A 21,462-nucleotide genomic window follows, 5' to 3' on the forward strand; every position below is an offset into this window, starting at 1 on the left:
GTCTCCCCGGAGCCTTCTCTTCTCCAGGCTGAACAACCCCAACTCTCTCAGCCTGTCCTCACAGGGGAGGTGCTCCAGCCCCCTGATCATCTTTGTGGCCTCCTCTGGACCCGCTCGAGCAGGTCCGTGTCCTTCTTATGTTGGGTGTCCCAGAGCTGGACACAGCACTGCAGGTGGGGTCTCAGGAGAGTGGAGTAGAGGGGGAGAATCCCCTCCCTCGACCTGCTGGCCACACTTCTCTGGATGCAGCTGAGGATGCGATTGGCTTTTGGGGCTGTGAGCGCACATTGCTGGCTCATGCTCAGTTGTCCATCCACTAATACTCCCAAGTCCTTCTCACAGGGCTGCTCTCCATCCACTCATCTCCCAGCCTGTATTTGTGCTTGCGATTGCCCCAATCCATGTGCAGGACCTTGCACTTGGCCTTGTTGAACTTCATGAGGTTTGCAGAGACCCACCTCTCAATCCTACCCAGGTCCCTCTGGATGGCACATCCCTTCCCTCCAGCGTGTCAACTGCAACATACAGGTTGTTGTCATTGAGGGTGCTGAGGGTGCACTCAGTGCCACTGTCTGTGTCACTGACAGAGATGTTAAACAGTGCCAGTACCAACTCTGACCCCTGAGGAATGCCACTTATCACTCCTCTCCAATGAGTGGTCCATCTGTCAAATCCCTGTCTCTCCAATTTGGCTGTTTACAAGTGTACAGTAGTGTAAGGAAACCTACCCATCTCTGTAGTACTATTGTTCAGCAGGGAAAAGATTTAGCTCTCTAGATCTTCACAGCTCATTTTACTTCTGAGAGACAGTACTGTGAACACAGAGTGGTACAACAGACTAATTACACTATTTTGTATACTAGTAGTGAAGTAGGTGGGTAAATGCTGGTTTACCACATTAGCACTTCAAAGAGAAGTGGAATTTTCTATGATGGGAAGTGGGATGAATAAGATTGTATCTTTTTTTTTCCTATATCATTTTTTCTGAAGGATCTTTTGGGACCTTCTAGGTCCAATTGTAGATATTGATGTACTGAGTTTATTAGTGCCATATCTAGAAGGTGTGATTGCTCTGTCAATTTTAGTGAAACTACAGCAGCATGGATTTTCACTTATTCTTCAGAAGCTCATTCATCTCCCTGGATGCCTATGCAGGCAAATGCCTAAAATGCTTACCCTCTGTTTCATAGCTGCTGGTATTGACCTCTTTAGATTAAAGATGGCTTGGACATGGTAATCACATATCCATCTGCAAATACACTATTCAGCAGCAGAGAGTAAAGTGTGAACCTCTCAGCATTTGTAACTCTCCAACACATAGGGCATGAATAGCTACAGCAGTAAATCCATTAAAGATGCAAACATGGGTCTTTAGATGCCAGAGTACTTCTGAAACTCCAGAGGTATCCAGCTTAGTTATTCTGGTTTGAATTTTTTTCATATATCCTCAATTAATCTACTTGGTACAAACCAATAGCAGTTATACATTCACTAGCAGGAGCCCTGGGGACAAAGGGCCAAGGGGCAAACCAAGAGGAAATTAAATGACAGAGTGAAAATACAGTTTTTATTTTGAGCATTCTGGTTCTACTTAAGTTAAAATTGTTCATTTTCACAAGACTGGCTGCAAGTACTAAACCTAAAAAATAGTCTGTTAGCAAAAAAACCACCAAACCTTTAATCCTTGATGCTTGTATGGGAGGTAGAGGAGGACATTTGAGAAAGAACTTATAGAAGGAGGGTGAATGAACTTTTCCTATTCAGTAAATGAAGATAAATGAGATAGTTATCAACTGAGTTGGTTTGTTGAGCTGTGAATAGTGGAGCGAGGCTTAGATGACAAAAGGAATCATCAGGCTGTTTTGTCATCTTGATCCATTTTTCTAAAATCAGGGTTTCTGAGAAATAAATGTAGCTCCCTGCTTCAAAACTATTATTTATAAGTCATTGCAATGTCAGAGGATGTTGAAAGACAAATATTAAGGATTGAGGACTAGGATGGCTGCATCTCAGAGAGCTAATTTGGATCATCTGGCCTTAAGTAATATAAGACTGGAAAAGTCAACCCTGTCATCTACAAGTGCATTTGAGCAGAATGTGTTTGTGGCACCTTGTCCTTAATTATAGTAGTATCCATAGGTACTAAATGTAAAAATCTGGGGCTTACAGTTTTATGAGTCATTGCAAAGAAGCCATGAACAATATTTTTGTGGAGATGGAGGGTGTAAAGTTGGTTTACGAAACATGCCAATACCAATTTCACTCTTATCCTGTTTATTTGTTGGGGTTTTTTTCACAAATATGATGTTGTAGAACCAAGTATGTAAACTAATGAGTATAGAGAGAAACAAAAAGGGTCTTATAAATGCTGAGTGAAAGACCTGATGGAAGATCTTTACTTCACCTTCTAAAATTGCATCTGAAGGATTCAAAGAGCATTATGAAGGCACTGTCTCCTGGTTTCATTTACACTGTCTGGCCAGTGTATATATTGACTCACATTAAATACGTCATAATTTGCACACATGTAAATTAAAGCAAACCAAAGCCCTTTATTTCTCATTGTTAATTGATGCCACTGGTTGACAGTGAAACAGGGTGGGTGAAATAAAGCCTCTTAATCGCTTGAGGATGACAGAACATGTGCTGATGAAGGATGATTTCATTATGTCGTACTGCCCAAAAGACTGTAGTTAAGCATTGAGATCATTCTGGGCAGTTATCAGTTAGATTCTGCTGTGCCGGTACTTCACTGGAGAAAACTGGAGTGAATTACACCACTCTGTATCTTAACTTTTTAAAAATATGAAACTTACAAAAGAGACTATTAATAACCCTGGGATATATATTTTTGAAATGAATCATTATACATGTCTAGGAGGATATTGGTTACTATTTCTGCCATATGTTTATACATTCTTGATCCACATCCATCTGGCTCAGAAATCTGTTGGAGTGGGTTGAAAAGTGATTTGAAAGATCTTAAAAGCCAAGAGCAAATTTGTACGCTGGTCCGTGTAGAATACAGGGAAAATGCCCTTTTCAAAATTCGGTATAGTATTTCATATTAAGTAGATTACTCATCTTTGAAAGTTGTCTTTAAACAGTTTTCATGCTTTGTACTTGCTTTTCCCCTCCTTCATTCTTAGAAGAAATATCAGTTTTTTATAAAAAATGATCAATTGTGATTTATACTAAGAGATGATGGTAAGGTGTCAGCATTTGCCATTTGCTACTAATTATGCACTTCCTGGAGCTAGATTTAGGTGCTAAATGGTAATCACTAAAGATGTCTGAAGGGTTCAAAAATGGACATATTCCAGATAGCGTCTTTATCAGAAGAATTTATCTATCAAATTTCAGTAATATTTTTATTTTTTTAATAGTTTAAGAATGAAATACTTATAAATCAATATTCTGTACTTTGGAGAATTCTCATGTTGTAAAGCTTGCAAAGTTTGTTTCAGAGCTAGTGAATCCAAAGTAAATGTCCTGCATTGGTTTTAATCCATGGCCTTTTCATACCTCATATTAAGAGTTCTATTCCTACAATACTATGTTTTTTGTTTCTTCTTCAGTTACACTTATTTTTATTTCTACATTATTAGAAACTTAGTAAGTTGAAGTGATTAATTAACTATATTTTGAAATCCCTATTTGAAAACAAAGTAACAGGAACTCTGAAAGTGTCCTTGTCCATCTCGCAGGCCAGGGCAGCCTTGTCTTTACTTTTAGTTAATATGCACAAATAATATTTCATATTGAGCTTTAAATATTTAAGAGAAAGTTTTTTTTTTTTTGCAGAGGAATATCAGGATGTAAAATTGGATATGGTCATACTTTTTCTGTTTGCCAATTAAACTGAAACTAGAATTGACTAATTTATATACAGGCTCATATTTTAAGGCCTCTGTATTCTAGCACAAAGTTAGATGTTTTCATGTGTTGGAGCTACAATGAATACTTTCTTATGGTCAGTTCAAGTTGGTCAAAATTTTGTAGCAGGCACATGCATTTTGTATTTAATTTTTATATTCACCATTCTGCAAAGAGAAATGTTATAGCACTAAGTCCATTTAAGCTTAAAGGAGTGAAGATTAATTTCTTGGCAGGAATTTTTAATAGTTTTCTGGAAACGTGACTAAATAAGGAGTGATTTTTAACACATGTAGTTTATGGTATTAGAGAGCTTAAACTTGTCATGTAATTTGTGTTGGTATTTTGAATTAAGAGTTTTGAGCTCTTAATTAAAGTTCAGATGTTTCCCTGATTTGGGTGGTTTTATGCTCTGAAGAACAGAAGCAGCATAGTGCATTCCTAGTCATTATAAACGTTCTTACAAATCTAAATAAATACTGACTCTCTAAGATACCAAGATTCTGGAAACACGAGAAGAGTTTGAACATGAAGGGTGCTTTATGTAGAATTTGAAGAAGAGGAGCTTTCATGACAAGCAAGTCTGCAACTGAATGTGCTTAATATTTGAGACAGCTTTTGTCAGAAGAACTTACCTAATCAGTTTTCCTCTATTACTTTCAGACAAATTGTCTGATGCATTTGTGCTTATAGAATCCAAGTTATACCTGGCATTCACTGCAAGAATGATATTAAAAGTAATTGCTGGATGATGTGAACACAAGACAAGCATTATTAAGAATAATTAAAGTCTGAGAGCCGTAATAGAATGTAATATTGTCTGTTTACTGGTATAATAGTTCTTCCTGAAAAACAGAAATGTAGATGTCTGCTCTGCTAGCACACTACATGTTTACTTAGAGGACAGCTAATGCATTGGACAGTAGCAGTGGTAGGTTTTTAGTTCCCTTAAGGACTATTTATGTCTAGTGTCTGTCATTGCCAGACTTCAAACTGAGGTTAGGAAGAGAGTGAGACCACATTCCCATCCCCACTCCTGAGTTAACAAACAGCTAAAACCGGTGTTTCCATTGCTTATGTTCTTCTGAGAAACCAGAATGCCTCAGAAATCCTTGTGAATCTTAACACCAGTGTTAAGAGCATAAGGCAAACTTTAGATTAGTGATAGACAACATCTTGCTGGTGTTGCTAGCTGTATCAACCTAGCACTCTGAAAGGCTTTGGATAGTATGCATTGTGAGCATAATCTGTCGTGGAAAGATGTGTGATGAGTGTATAAATAAAAGTATCTATGCCACTGACGTACTTATGCAACTCAGAATTCAAACTGCCTCCTCAATTAAACACAAATAATTAAAATGCCAACTATTAGCATCTTGTAATTATGACTCTTACCAATTCCATCATTATCCACTCCTTTCTCTACATCATCATACCCACCTGGAGAGAACTTAGTATCTATAGATTTCACTAACCAGCAGGATTTTGCTTTTTTTACTGTATTTTATAAAAGAATAGAAAATTAATAATTATCATTCAGGCATGGCTTGCATGCCATTCTAAAACAAACAGGAAGAAAATATGGGTTTGATCCAAAGCTGACACATTTAGAGACTTTTAAATCATGTTACATATTGTTTTAATAGGTTATAATTTCAAAAAATTGCTATCTATCTTCACATGTGCATATTCAGTACTAAAAGAGGATTATTATACTGCTAACAATAGGGTGTTTTTTACTGATATAGTGTGCAGTTTAAATGGTTAAGTACATTGGACATAGTTTTATCCATATAAAAATTATACTGCAGTTAGTATAAATATTTAGAATAACCTGAAAAGAACATGATTCCCCTCCCCTCCTTAGTTAGAATGTTGGTATTTATGGTTTGATTAATGTTGCCTTTGGTGTATAGACAATTTTGTTCTGGAATCAGACATTTTCAGCTAAGGTTGCTTTTTTATCTGATGTCAAGTGTTCAGGTGCCTTGTTTCCATTTGCTTATGCTGTCCCACTGGATTTCCATGGACAGTGCTCTTCAGGCCATATCTCCTATTATAATGCCCACCTCATGACTGTCGCATCTGATATGTTAGAATTGAGAACCTGAGGAAGTCTTTCCCCTGTTTATCTTGACATTCAGCTGGGATAGTTCATATCTGGAAGCAACTGAGTCCCTCACTATCCTGCACCATGTAGCCCACATTGTGCCACCTTTACCTTTGATCAAGCTGTACCTCCTCAAAGTTGTGATGTTTTCCAGGATATTCTGGATGGTAGCTCGTTGGCTAGTAAGTCAGACTCAAGATAAATTCTCAAATTTCCAGAACAAACAAGACAACAGTGTGGGATTTGAAGCTGTGTTGGCACAGGAGTCAGGAATGGCCATAGGAGTCAGTAACAGAACACAAAGTAGAGCTTCTTCAGGGCTGGTATCAGCAGGGATCTTTCTCAGATGAAATGTCATTTCATATCCATTACTAACAGCCTCCTGCTTATCATACCACATGAAAGGTGTTAGGTGATCCCACTGAAATACACCTGGAACTGCCAAAGGTGAGGTGAATTAAAGCCTACTAAGATTCTTCCATAGAGACTGGTGTAGTGGAGGTGGCCTTCGAAGGGTGGAGGAGACAAAGCACTAGGCACAGGCTGGGTGATTGTCCTTACAAACGTATTGGTGTTACACCTCTTCTGCTGCCCACTCATTGCTCAGTCTCCAGCTTTTGTCTTACTTAGCTCTGCAAGTAACACCCCTTCAGAGCCTGGTCATGTGCTGGGTGACCCCTATGGACACAGCAGGAAAGTGGTAAGGGGTGTCCTTTATGGAGATCTGAACAGGAGGTCAGAGGGTTATTTTGGGGGGTAAACAGATGGATACACAATAAATACTCAAGGGCTTTGCTAAGAGTACTGTATATGCTTACAGGGTAACTCTTGTTTCGTGACTTGGCATTCAGGAAAGAGGAAATTTAACACTGTAGATGAATGTGGGATACTCCAGCTTGTGGGGTCCCAGGCAAGATCTAGTACAGCAGGATGAACACAGGTGCTACAACTATTTAAACAGGAGTACTTCAGATATTCCCTTCAATATATCCCTTCAATTTTTCACAGGTCAAAGAGAAAAGATCTTGCTGTTAGAAAGAGGAGTCGGGGATCTTTTCATAATAGAAAAGTGAGTAGGTTACTTGACCTTCTGAAAAGGGAAAGGAAGTTTTATGTACAAAGATGCTAAAATTTATAAATAGAATCAATGAGCTTGTGCTTTCTTTCTCACAGTCTTTCTCTGTTTCTTTTTGTCCCTCCTTCTCTGTCCTTTTCTCTCTCACTGTCTTTGACTTTCTTTTTTTATTATTTTTTGGTGCCTCTCTAGAAGGTGAATTTCAAGACACTGTAAATGTTGAAACATGCTAAAATGTTAAATGGCTTGTTGAATTCTGGGAATACTAATAAACATTTCGGTAGACTGTAGCTGGACAATTGATTGCATAAAGCTTTAGTAACATAAAATATACTTTTAAAATAGTACCAAATGGTATATTAGTGTCATGATTTCCTAAGTAGCTCAGAAAGCATTAATCAGCACAGCCTGAATAGGAACAACTTATTTTTTGTCAGCAGTGCTTTATCTGCTTTAATTTGTTCTATATATGTTTCCATGACAACTAAGGGAAAAATAAAGTCTTAACCAAAATTCAGTGAAAGCAAGACAAAACAACCTTTTTTGATCCATGCTGCTCTAATAAATGTGAGTTTGGCAGTCAGCTGTGGGTCACAGATTTTTATTTTTTTTTCTGGACCAGATAGTACTTTTATTAGCAAGTATTTATTTCCTTAGGTTTTTTTTAAAAAAAAAAAAAAAAAAAATAGGAAGCCAGTTATGGGAACTGGGGTTTTTCTTACTCCACAGAGTCTTGTTTTAAAGCCTTTACATATATAGTTTTTTCTTCTTTTTAATGCAAATTATTGTTGTTTTGGCTTTAAACTCCTTTCTGCTATTTCTGTTTTTCTAATCTGTGTTGAAGAGATTTTCAAACACACCTGAACTGAAAAGATGAGACATAAAAGTAGAAAGTTTTGTGCCATGATGTTTCCTTGAAGAGATGCACTTTATGTTTTCCTGTGATTTGCTTACCTTTCTCCCAAATATAAGTAGATCAACACCACCTGGAAACAATGGTGATACTTCTGGCTGGAAGCATCAGATCTCACAACTCATTGGTAGGCTTATTAGATACAATTTTGTTGTGTCTTCATACAAGCTAACAACACATATGAATCACTGTAGTGATTCTCTGTGACTGGTATTTATTTATTACATTTAAAGCTATAAAATTCTGTATAAAAACACTTTCAAAACATGAGGAAAACTAAAAATCACAAAAGAAAATGGTAAGTGAAGTTAGAATCCAGGTCCCGACTTCTTCAGGATTTGAAAATGTATTTTTCAAGGTGCCACTGATGTAAGCTATTATCTGTGTGCTTCACCACTTCACCTCTGTCACAAAATTACAGGCACCTTTGCTTACTGGCATTTTAGTTATATTTTTAAATATGTGGTTTGGACGCATGCTAGCCAAAGAAAATAAGGTCCCTGGTCTGTGGAATTTGTTGCCCTATTTAAAAAATAAACAAAACCACAACATAATTTGGGTAAATCTTTCAACAAATAAGAAGTTTGATAGATTTGGGATTGAGAAACATTTTTTTCTTTAAAAATGTGAATTACTACTTTCTTAGATGAACTTATTAAAATCTACTGAACACATATTTTGGGAAAAGATTTTCTTTCTTCACATAAATGTGACTGCAAACAGCTTGCTGTGAAAATGAAATATTTCATATTTGCCATTCTCATTATGCTTGCTGGTTCTGACTTGCCTAAATCATATGGCACTCCTGTTCTCTAGTTACCTGGTGACTTCCAAAAGTAGCTTTAAGTAGGCAGCATGACTTTAGATCTTAAAAAAAAAAAGCTCCAGAAGAAACACCCCCCCCCACCCCCCCCCAAAAAAAAACGGGATCATGGAGTTTTGTACTGTTTCTCATTTTCCAACCACACAGGTATTAAAATTAGGCTATTTTGTGATTTAATTTGTGAACACATAAATTTTAAAATCATGTTACTCAAAATAGGTATATTTGCATGTATAGCTATCTTCCTACAAATTCTAAGGTCAGATTAATTTTTGGCTTATTGAATCATATGTGATGATGTGGTGTCTTCTCCCACTAGTTTACTGCTATGTGCAGGTATCTTCCTGCTAAACATGCCTTATTCATGTACGTAGATACATCTGGGATAAAGAATTTGCTTCCAAATGTAAGAATTCATCCAAGAAGCGGTGGCTGTTGTAGAGGATGTAGAGTAGTGCTCAGCACAGGAGACAACAAAATCCCTAAATTTGTTCTTCAGTGTTTAGAAATTGTTTTCTAGAAGTAAAACTTGATGAGCATTTTGTTTTCAGAAATTGAACAGTTGAGGTACATCCAGGGCCAAAGTGAATTCATTTTAATTTCAGTAAATAATTACTGTATTACGTTGTTCACTGAGCTCCACAAATTAGTCTGGCTGCCTTGATCTTTGAATATATTTCTCAAGAGCCTCTTTCTGCTGCACTTTCTTGTGCCAAATATAGCATTTTAAAACAGTTCCATTTCATCCATGTGAAAAGTCAGATAATGAAGTTTTAGGGTAGCAAAATCTAATTGCAGACTTATATTTGAATGCCAAAGGGCAACAATTGCTACAAGCTGTGAAATGCTGAGCGTGCCAGCCTACTGCAGCAAGATGCTTGACTATGGGTTGATCTTGAACATGTGGACAGTCTGGCTGACTTTGGTGGGGCTTCTCCAGTGTTTCCACAACAGATCAGATTGCTGTGCTCAGCACCACTCTAAGGCCAAGGCAATTTAGACATAATGTTTTATTAGTTCTGGGTGATGAGAATAGACCTTTGGCTGGTGACCAGGCATTGTAAGGAGATGTTGCTGGCTGCAGGCTGGGTTGCAGTCCATATACCCATGTAAAAATAAACTGTGGGTTACTAAAGACTATAAATCCCTCTTCACAAAGCCTCTTAGGGCAATATGAGTACATGCTGTCTCTCAGTCTGCTTAATTGAGCTAGGCTTTGCTTACTTAGAAGGTGCTTTTTTTTTAAAAAAAAAAAAGCGGAATTGTGAGGGTGCATGGATGGCATTCAAAGTGGTGTCACCCTTTGTTGCTTTTGGTTCATCCTGGAATTTTATTAATAGACACCCTTGGAGTGTTTATTTGTTCATTTTATTTCAGAACATGAAAATATGATTTATTCAGATTAGTTCAGAAGATAAATCTCTATGGCTGTTTATAAAATTGGATGCAAGTTATATATTGTTTTGTACTTCAATAACATTTTATATTTCTAAAAATAAAACAGATATTGAAAAGAAACTGTATTTTCCTAAAACACACTTTTGCCTTGTAATTTTCTGTGGCCATAGTAAATATATGTAAGTCTTAAAATGCACTTTGCTTTCTGTGGCATCATCTATAGGGAGATTATGGGCCAACATAAAGTTAGGTAAGATGCATCTGATGGTCTCATTTCACTGCTACTTCTGCTAGCCATAGATTGCAAGATATTATTAACAGTTTTCCTACCCGTCAGAATATGAAAAAAAAACACGCACCAGTACTGACTGTCCTTCATAACACCCACAGGACCTGAATCACAGACAGTTCCTACTCCTGCTTCCTGGCTCAAACCCAAAGGAAAACTGCTATGCTTCTGTGCAACAGAATGGACAGTTATTGTTGTTGAAACTAGGCATGGAACAATTTATGGCACATCCATGTAACACCTATTAGTTCTTGCTATTTGTACTGCAACAAGCATTCTTACAGCAGCCCACTGCATGTACTCGGTACCTTTCAGGTTTGTCATTTATGGTCTTGGAATTTAGCTTGGGCAGCCAACCTGTGTTTCAGAGGATATTGTTTTAATTAGATATTTGGTTGTGTTTAAAGGAAAAAGCAACAGGTAAGGCAGCATCTTCCCTTTTGTTTTAAACCATAGTTAAGATTAAGGTGGTGTGTACTCATGCTCTGCTTATGATGATTGTCTCGGTTTTAACTTGGGATTTATGAAAAATAAAATTATACATTCTACATGTTTATGTTGCGGTTCTGGAGCTTTTATTACTAACAGCAAGACTGGTTAAATTCTACTCTGTTATGGCTGTGATTCCTAGACTCTGTGTGTTTAGTTAAGAACAAATAAATTTTACCCTTAAGAAAAAGCCATAAGTTAACACACATTTTATATATTAAAGTAATAGACTGATATTAAGCAACTGTCTTGGCCTTACTTTGCAGGTGTTAGGAATCAGGATTTCAGCCATAATCTGGTCCATAGGGAGGGCTAGAAATAGAAAGGAAGCTGAAACCGATCTAAAAAACCACTTGTCTTTCATAAGTTTTTCTGTAAAGGATGAAGAGTTTCCCCTATATGAGGAATAGCTTGTCTACTTATACCTGATCCAAAAGAAAATTAATGGGGAATTTTGTTTCATGGTTTGGATTGCCTTCTTCTAGTGACTTCTTTGTGTAAAATAAATTGACTTAGAAAGTGACTGTGAGCTGGAAGGCAGGAAGGGAACAATAGGGAATGAAGCCTATGTGACCTAAAAGGACAAAGAGTTAGGAAAATTGTGACTACCTATGCCTACAAAAGATGATGAAAAAATTTAAAATGGCTGACTGATTCAGAATAGAGTGAATTCCGTAAAGGTTTAAGGTTTAGTCATAATTCTTCTTCAATCCCATTAAGAGGCCAAATGATTCTGGCTTCTTTTTTTCTTTTTTCTTTTTTTTTTTTTAATATTATTATTTTTATTTAATGCTGTAAGGTGAAGCTGGTAAAATGGCATGCAAGATATTTTATATGTGCAAAATACTATTTAGAATTTCCTGTGCTGCAGCAACATATGGACTTCTATTTGGAAAAACCAGGAGAGACCAGCAGTGATATTTTCTACAATTGTTAAAGTTGTTATGATAGCTAAAAATACAACCAGTTGCTATAGCAACTGGAATTTGAAGGCTCACATATTGCTGCTGCTTCTACTCCCTTTCAAAAATTTATCAAAACAAACCTTTTCTTACCCATAAGAAATAATCATTAGCTGTCATATTAGCTGTTTTATGTAATGTTTATTTCCTGCCTTCTCAATTATGAGTTACTTTAGGAAGAAAGCACAGTAGAACATACTTTAGTAAAATGCAAGCATATAATTCATATAGGTTACTGATAAATGTTAGTGTTGAGGACTATAATTCCAACAGTTCAAAGAATTTCTTAAGAACCATAATAAGCACATATAAGTGGCTTTTTGCTATTATAATGTACTTAAAAATGTTCAATATTAAAGGCGTGATATATGGTCAATATAAATACATGTTAAAAAAGTTGGAATTCTAATCTTTTTTTATCCAACATCTGTTTTGTAAGTTCGACATCTGGCTGATTTTTATTTTATTTTTGAGCTCCACAATTTCATCCAAGTTGGTTCTCTGGCATTCTTCAACTTAGCAAACCAAAAGAACAGAATTTGTGTCTGCCTTTTGCTAGCTCTGTCTTGTGTTAGCTTTTTGAAAAATTTCTCTGTTATGGCTTGACAATATTTAATTAGTATCTTTGTCAGTTTCTTTCATTCTGATTTTTCTTAGGGCATGGCATTAAATAGTAAACTAAACAACTCCCTGAAAGACAAAACCATCGTTATCAATTAATAGCTGTGATTTCTGTAGTGTGCCCACATGTCTGTAGCATCAATTTCTAGAAAACAATTCTCATTGAAATACTTCTGTATTTCTTACTGATCAGGGTTTTCCTCCACTCACTGTTTGTCACTAGTTGTGTCTGTGTGCAATTTCAATCGAGTTTATGAGATGATTGGTTGTAGTAGGGTTTGTAGATTGAGGTTGGCTGTAAAGCCAGTGTCTCAGAATGGCCAGTGACTGAATACTAGGATTAATAGTCCAAATCCAAACAGAACACACTCTTCTGTGTCTAAGATATTCTGAAGTACTGAACCTTTTGATGTAAGATTCACATTTTAGGATCTGAATACTGGCAAGCATACTGTGGGACTGGATAACTGAGTTTAAGGCATCAGAATGGTTTTGAGAATTATGTCCATGGTTTTGAATAGGCTAATAAATTCTTTTGTTATTTTGGATGAATTTTTAACAACTGCCAAGTTTATTTCATCCTAGGACAATTAAACATAAACCCACAAATGTTTATTTCCAATTTCCTATATGATCTTTTAAAATACAAACTCTTCTTTTTGCTCCTTTTATTTGTTTCTATCTGCAAGAGGAAATAATGTATATGGTGCCTGTTCAGCGCATTAAACTCATCCCATATAAGAAAATTTATATAAGAAAAACTCAAGCCCTTTGTCTATATAAAATTCAGAAGCATTCTGCCTGCTTCCTACTTACATCCAGTTGGTACATCAGAATGCAATTCTCCCAAGAGCTCAAGATTGACCTCGTGGTGCTCTTACTGAAGTCAGAGGTACTTTTACCGCTGACAGCATTAGGAGCAGGTATTATCAAATGCTGAGTCCTTTAGAAGCCATTACAAAAACCCATTTCTGACTTTGTCTGCACCCTAAAATGAAGGTATGACTGGTAGCAGGAGTAGGCTTATTGAAGTTGATTTCATTCTGCTGTGTGGACTGAAGCAGTGAGGATGTCGTGCTACAGAGAAGCAGGCAGCGAAGGGCTGATACGTGTTGTGTTACTGTCCTGCATGTGGCCAGCACTGCTGTTCCTTTTCTATTATCATGTCCTATGCCAAGTAGTATCAATTAAATTCCTGTATTAAAACTAATATATTGAATGTATCAGGCACATAATGATTTTGCTGGATAAACATAAATTACTATTGAAAGTATTTTAGGATTGAGTATAATAAAGAGGAGAAAGCAGCAAGAATATAGTTTTTGTGATCTTTATTTATTACTGGCTATTTATAATAGTTGAAAGAAACACGACACATTAGAGTGGTTCACACTCTGTGCTCTGGCATCAGGACTGGTACAAAAAAGAAAATAAAACCAAAGCATTTTGATTAGGTTTTGCTGTTATCTTAGAAACTAAATGGTTAAGAGAACCGAATGAATATGGAGACCTTAAATATTTTATCAATGATTTGTTAGGAGTGCGTTGGGTTTATACTGATTTAATATACTCTATGTGGGTAATTCTCTGTAAATGTTAATTTTTATTTTTGCTCTTCTTATTTTGTCACTGAGCAATTAGTCACATAGTGCTTGCTTACCATTAAAGTCATTAGCATATTCTTCACCTTTCTTTAGGAAAAAATTAACTTGAATTACACCAAATTCCAATCTGGCTCAGAATTTAAAATGTCTTTCCTTAGGCAAAAGTCACTTTCAATTTTGAAAAGGAATTTAATAAATTGCTGTTTTGTTAGAATTCAGGAACTAAAAAAAAAAGGGTTTTTTTAATCCCTTAAATAAATTCACTAACTGTGGTTCTAATTGGATGCAATAATTTTTAAATCCTTTTTAAGAAGTTTGTGTATCAACTGGTAAGTATTTTGGATAAGTTGATTATATGGTTTAGAATTGTGTAGGATGACATTTAATCTGAATCTCTCCACCATTGTGGAAGGAGATTCGGAGTTTAATTTATCCAAAGCCAGAGGACACTTGCATTTCAGCTTCAGAATCCCACCCAACTATTTCTACAGGTTTTTGCCCCAAGGTAACAGTGATCTATTAAGAATGGCTTATTTTAAGGACTGTCTGAAAAGTTCCCCAACTAAAACAAATAGATGGATACAAACTTAAAAAATAAATAAGGAAGAAATTCCAAAGTATTGTCAGTGGTGAAATATCTGTAATCTCTTTTGTCCAACTAATTTAAATCAGTAAGTTAAATAAAAACAACCTTGGCATTAAGATACAATTTATGTCTCTCTTTAGCAATTATCATTGTCATGCGTGTCAATTTATTTTGGATTTCATATACTTTATTGAACATATGAACTTAATTTTTTTGAGGGTTTAGTTTCCATGATCCAGCTTGTACAAACCAATAAAATGTTAAATGTTATCTGACGGGAGGATAAAGTACCTTGTCTATTTTGAGTACCACTGTGGTTGCCATGGTAACAGAAGAACCACCTACCAGCATGCAGAGCTTAATTTTCCTTTCTGTTTCAGTGTTTTGTGTTTATTTAATACATCTTAAGAACAGTACTCCACAATTAGAAATTTATTTATTTATCTGAGTAAATGGTTAATAGCCTAAGGACCTGATTTTTCATCATCCTCAGAATATTTGAAAGTCAGTCAGAATTCAGCAAATAGTAACTGAGTTAAAGACGACAGGATCTAAAGCCACAGAATGAATGACATGCATATCTTGAGGGCCATATCTAACCTTCTGGACCCAGAGTGCTTCCCACCTTGCCAGGCCAGTCATTCTGTTGTGTGATTTCTGGGAGCTGAAATTTGGAAACAGACCAGTGGTTAATTAGGTCTACAGTGTGGACAACAGGATTACAGGAACAGGGCACAGTGTCCTACAGTCTAGAAATTATTGTATTTAGTATGAACAAAAAATCCTAACAGCCCAGTTATTGGTAGTCTTCTCAATGACTAGAATAGAATAGGTCAATTGGAAGGGACATACAACATGTGTGTTTCGTTTGGCAATTTTTACTCCCCGAGCAGATAGAAACCCAAATCATTCATCTGCCAGCAGATTGTCCAAACACCAGCATCAATATTTGGGGTGGATGCTTTCATTCTGTCTTGTTTTCTCTCTTCTGTTTCCGAAGAAGTGACTTAGGATCCTAATTGAGCAAGTGTTTTTACCTGTTTTAAGATTTGTTGCATTCAGAGTTTCGGAAGTTTGTAACAGAATAGGTTGAGGATTGCCTGTCAGAGAATTAGTAGGTTCAACAATTTCAGGAAAAAGGATGATGTTACCAATACTTTTATGATCCAGACTAAGGCTATGGTTGTTAATTTGAAAGGAAACAGAATGAAACAGTGCTAGTAATTAATATATGGTATGAGACACACATTGGGCAGTGTGGCTGAAGCCCTTGCTGGTAAAGACTGAGGCAAAGAACTCATTGAGAACCTCAGCCTTCTCCATATCCTCCATGACCAGTTCTCCTGTTTCCTTCTGGAGAAGACCCACATCTTCCCTAGCTGCTTTTTTTTTTTTTTTTTTTTTTTTAATCATTTACATGCCTAAAATTGGCTTTCTTATTCTCCTTGATGTCCTGGGCTAGATTTAATTCTATCTGGGCTTTTGCTTTCCTAAAATGATCCCTAGCTACTCGGAAAACTTCTTTACATTTTTCCTAATCTGCATGTCCATCGTTCCACTTTCTGTAAATTTTATCTCTAAGCTTCTCCAGGAGCTTCTTGTCCATCCACGCAGGTCTCCTAGCATTCTTACCTGCCTTCCTCTTTTTTTGGAATGCATTGTTCCTGGGGTTGGAGGAGGTGATCCTTGAATATGGACCAGTATTCTCGGGCCCCTCTCCCCTTCAGGGCACTATCCCATGGTACTTCACTAAGCAGATCCCTGAAAAGGTCAAAGTCCGCTCTCTTGAAGTCCAGGGTGGTGAGCTTACTGTGCACTCTCCTTGATGCCCTGAGGGTCATGAATTCTAACGTTTCATGGTCACTGCAGCCAAGGCTTCCCTTCAGCTTCACATTATCACCAGCCTCTCCTTGTTGGTGAGAACAAGGTCCAGCATGGCACCCCTTCTTGTCAGCTCCGCTACCACCTGGAGAAGGAAGTTGTCAATGCATTCCAGGAACCTCCTGGATTGCTGGTGCCCTGCTGTGCCATCCTTCCAACAGATACCGGGGTAATTGAAGTCTCCCATAAGGACCAGGGCTTGTGAATGTGAAGCCTCTCCTATCTGTCTGTAGAGGGCCTCATCTACTTCATCATCCTGGTTGGGTGGCCTGTAGCAGACCTCCACTATAATATCACCTTCCCTTGCCTTTCCTTTAATCTTGACCCATAAACTCTGAGTTTGTTCCTCATTCATCCCCAGGCCAAGCTCTATGGATTCTTTTCTGTAGATACTTTTCTATAAAATGACTACTAGTTCACATAAACTATGATTAGGAGGGAAGCAAAATTTTATCTCGAGACCTAGGATGCATCAGTATATTATTAAACTAACAGCAAAATCACCTGGTGTTCTTTAGATATTTCTCACCTGTATTTTCCTTTAAAGTAACTTGAAGGGATTAATTTTTATGACAGGAATTCTGCATTTTATTAGCATAAGATTCTGCATTTGATTAAATGCTATTTTTTATTATTAATTTCAGTTTTTCTGTGGTAGTAAGAGGTTTTTGAGTAGTTAGTACAATGCAGAAAGTTTGATGTTTTATGCATTTATTTTTCTTTTTTTTAAATGTAGATGTTTATGTTAATGTCATTTATTACTTTTATTTGCTTCTATATATTTTTCTGGAGACATATTTTCCCAGTACTAATTTAGCTAAGCAAGTCTCATTACTTGGTCTAAATGAAGTCTTCCATAAACCAGCTTGCTTCAGTTGTGGGCTGAGAGAATGAAATCAGGTACTGAACAGATTATTGGGATCTCTTTGCAGAGCTCTCTTTATGTCTGTATATTTTAGTGTGCCTATTTGGCCTTTTCAGTTGATAGGTAGCCTTTAGTCAAACCACTTGATTCATGCTGGTCACATTTACCATGTTATTTCATGCTGTCCCCATATGTTACATGCATGTTACATGATGTAAGTAATAAGCAGTTGGGTGAATGAACCTGTTACATCCTAGTATGAAGCAGCATTTCATCTATTTGAATTGTTAAAACTTGCTGCTTTAACAGAGAAGGAAGTTTCAGATTTCAGTTTGGAAAAATCTTGTGCTTCCTATTGCATTCCTCACTTATTTCTGTGGGACTTGTCTACCACATTTTTCTGTGGTGTTTGGTAATAGTTGTTGCTAAATAATCTGCTTTGAAGGTAACTTTGACAACAGCTATTTGTTCTGGTTTTGTTACTGATTAAGAGACTTAAAACTTGAATGAACTATGTGGAGTTATTGAGGTGAAGTTCCAATTTCAGGAAAAAGAATGACTCTTCAGAAAACAATTCTATATTTATTTTGTATTTTAAAAAAATGATTGTCCACCATAAAGATGTAGATTGCCTTCCACATCTGTGATATAATTTTTACAGTAATTATTTAGGCATCAGATAAGTAGGACACTTGGAATTATTTGTAGCTCTGCAAAATATAGGTGTCAAACTACTAGTGTTTGCGCTTGTAATTAGCATGAGAATCAGAACTATGCATGTAAATTGCAGATCAAGTTGACAATCTTCAATATATTGACATCTAAACCACTGTAATTGGCATTTCTTACTGAACCATACGGCATTTCAATTTTTATGTAAGAAAAAGGGCTTTTAGTTTATAAGTTTTTCAGTGCCATTCAGTCAGTAGAATTGTAGAAGTACTCTGAGCATGGGGAGACCCATAGTATGCACAGTATTTTAGACTTTATTACACAAAAATAAAGATCAGGTGAATTTCATATGATGAGATATCTAACCCCTCTCCAAACTGACCAGTGGTACAGAATATACTACACCAGTATACTACACGTTCAAAATGGAAGAATTTTGAATGAAACAGGATCAAAATTATCAGAGTTCTTTCTAGAAGGAAAAACTGAATGAACTTGGGTTATTTGACCTAAAGAGAAAAAGACTCTAAGAGAACACTATTTTTCAAATACATAAAAGGCGGCAGCAAAATTGAAGAGAATTGTTAACCATAGCAAGGTAAGATTGGGCAAGAATTAAAGGGTTCAGATTGCAGCAAGGAAATTTTCTACTGTGTGTTATTGGAAACTTGCTAAGGGTGAAGTTAATAAAGGACTGTTAATAAATTGCCTATAAGGCTTTGGAGTTTCCACTTTGGAAAGCTTCAAGAGGTGATTGCATGTAGATCTTTCAAGTTGATTTCTGCCTTCAGGCACACTTAAGGACAAAATAAATACTTTAATTCTTACCTGTTACGATTCTTGGATCATTTTCATTGATCAATTAACTTCTAACTACAATTAATACATTTCATTAGTGAATGCTTCAGTTTAAGACTAAAGAAAATGAAGAAACAGATACTAATGAGAGGAATGGCAAAGACAGATGGTAAAAATAGGTTTTATCTCAGAGCTGTTGTTATACTACTACTCCAAAAAGTGTTGAAGCTTTGACAGTGAGCTCTCTGAAAGACAGTACTAGTACTAGTGAAAGTGTACTTTTGAAATGCCCATTTCTGACAATGCATACTGCAATTTAAAATAATAATAACATACAGAATAGCATGAATAACTTTCAAAATCAAAGTTATATCACAGTAATTCTACTGTTTTATTTAGAGACACCTCCCAATTTTGTTGCTGTTATATATTGTAAGTTTTCAAGAATACATATGTCTAGGTACTTCATTACAAACGATCCTCTCTCCTCAATTTCTTTATATATAAATAGGTTCAACGTGTGTCACAAATTATTCACAGATTGAACTGGAAGGCATCATCCCTTTATTTTAGAATACACTCCAGAGTCTGTACAGCAGACATTGTAAGTCTTGAGAATGAGCCACATTTCAGCTGTTATTTAATAGTTATTGACTTCTCCTCTGCTTCTGAAATCTATAAAGAGATTTCTGTTTGACTGTTTTTCTCTGTATTTGGAGCAACACACTGGGATCTGAGCACACATATCACCTCCAGATCACACTGTTGTTTCCCCATAAACCTAGTTAAACTAGGTACCTGTGCACCTCTTAGCCAGTTCTGTCCTGCTTAATAGTCCACGAACAATTTCTGGTAACACTTATAGTCAAAGCAATCAATAATAAAACAGCAGATGAAAATATCAGTGCAAGCAGAGTAATGCATTCTTGCAAATGTCTACTGCTTTGGAAAGGGGTGTCTCCAGAAGAACTTTCTAACAAACAGAGCAGAGCTATTCTGCTTTGTTACTAGTTTGTCTGGTTCACCAGAAAACTCTTGCTCATTCCCCTGTGCTTGTTTTTGTGTCTGGTTTTCAAATGATCTTCATCTCCTCGCCCATGACTGACTCTCTATTGCCTTCATGCATCACCACCATGAGGGAATAGAGCCGCTGGAGTAAAGAAGAGAATTAATGAAGCTAGGGAAAGAGATTTTTCCCAATCACTATATTCTCATAGTTTCAGCATTCCCAAAATTCATCACTTTGTGACTCAGGCAGTGTGTATACACACATACACTGAACATCATACTTTCTTTCTTCTATCCTAAATTTCAGGAGTGGTTTGCCATAAAGTTATCTCATTGCTTTAGTCACCATTTTGCTTTGCTAGTCACTGATTGATCCCATCCATGTTTTCTTCTGTTACCTGCTTTCTCTATTTCCTCAGTTGTTCTACAACATGCTTGTTGCAGCTGTGGAAAAGCCAAGACATATCCAGCAGAAACAGCTAGAAAAAAGTGAAATAACCCAAATCTACTACCATGTGTTCAGAGAGGTGTCAATTAAAGTTTACAATGGAAAAATGAGGTGGTAGCTTGAGTCTAAATTTCAGAAATGTAAGATTCTGATTGTATTATGCTTTTATTGGAAGTTATTAGATTCTAGGTTTGAGAACAGGAAAATCTTTTTTACTAACACCCTTTAAAAGTGATTTAAAAGCTATTAAAAAACTTAATTAGTTTGTTTACTTATTTTAAATCAATATTTCAGCTTATTTTGCCAAGTCAGTGTTGAGAACCAAACTGATGGCTATACTGCATGGATCTTGACTTTCAAGTAATGCTGTCTGCAGAGTACTGGAGGAATGTTGTTCTCACCTAGTGGAGTGTTAAGCAGAAAGGACTGCACAGAATTTGTACATCATCTACTCTGCTATCCTTTTCATGTCAGAACCTAGAAAAAGGATAGACAGTAAATAACCCAAGCTTATAGATTGTGCTAGACAAGCATAATCATCCAATCAAGTTCAAACATACATATTGCAAGACCACATGAATTTCAAAATACGAGTGGAATGTTTTACATTGAAAGATGTTTAAGTGTGTTTAGATTTTAATTGGTAGATAATGGTACAGAGCATATATATAAAGAACTAAGAATAATAAATACTAGAACACAGTATATAGAAATTTTTCTTGAATAAATGTAAAACATAGAGACAATCTAATTTGTACAGAAGTAGTTTCATCACTCTGTATGCTCTCAATAAATACAACCACATATAGTGTAATAATTACTGGCAATTAGTTGTTAAAAATGTACTTTATTGAGCAGATTTCTCTTTTCTTCATAAGTGTAGTTTGCAGTCCCCCAATTATACTATTTTAGAGTATAGTTAGTTAAGCTCATTTTCATTTAACAATGAAAACCATTTTATTTTTCTCTATCACAAAAACCTATGTAGAGTGCACATGTACCCTGAGTATGTTTTGCTTCAGTTTTAATTTGCTTGTGATGCTG

The sequence above is a fragment of the Athene noctua genome, chromosome 4 (genome assembly GCF_965140245.1).
Source record: "Athene noctua chromosome 4, bAthNoc1.hap1.1, whole genome shotgun sequence".
NCBI classification, from domain to species: Eukaryota; Metazoa; Chordata; class Aves; order Strigiformes; family Strigidae; genus Athene; species Athene noctua.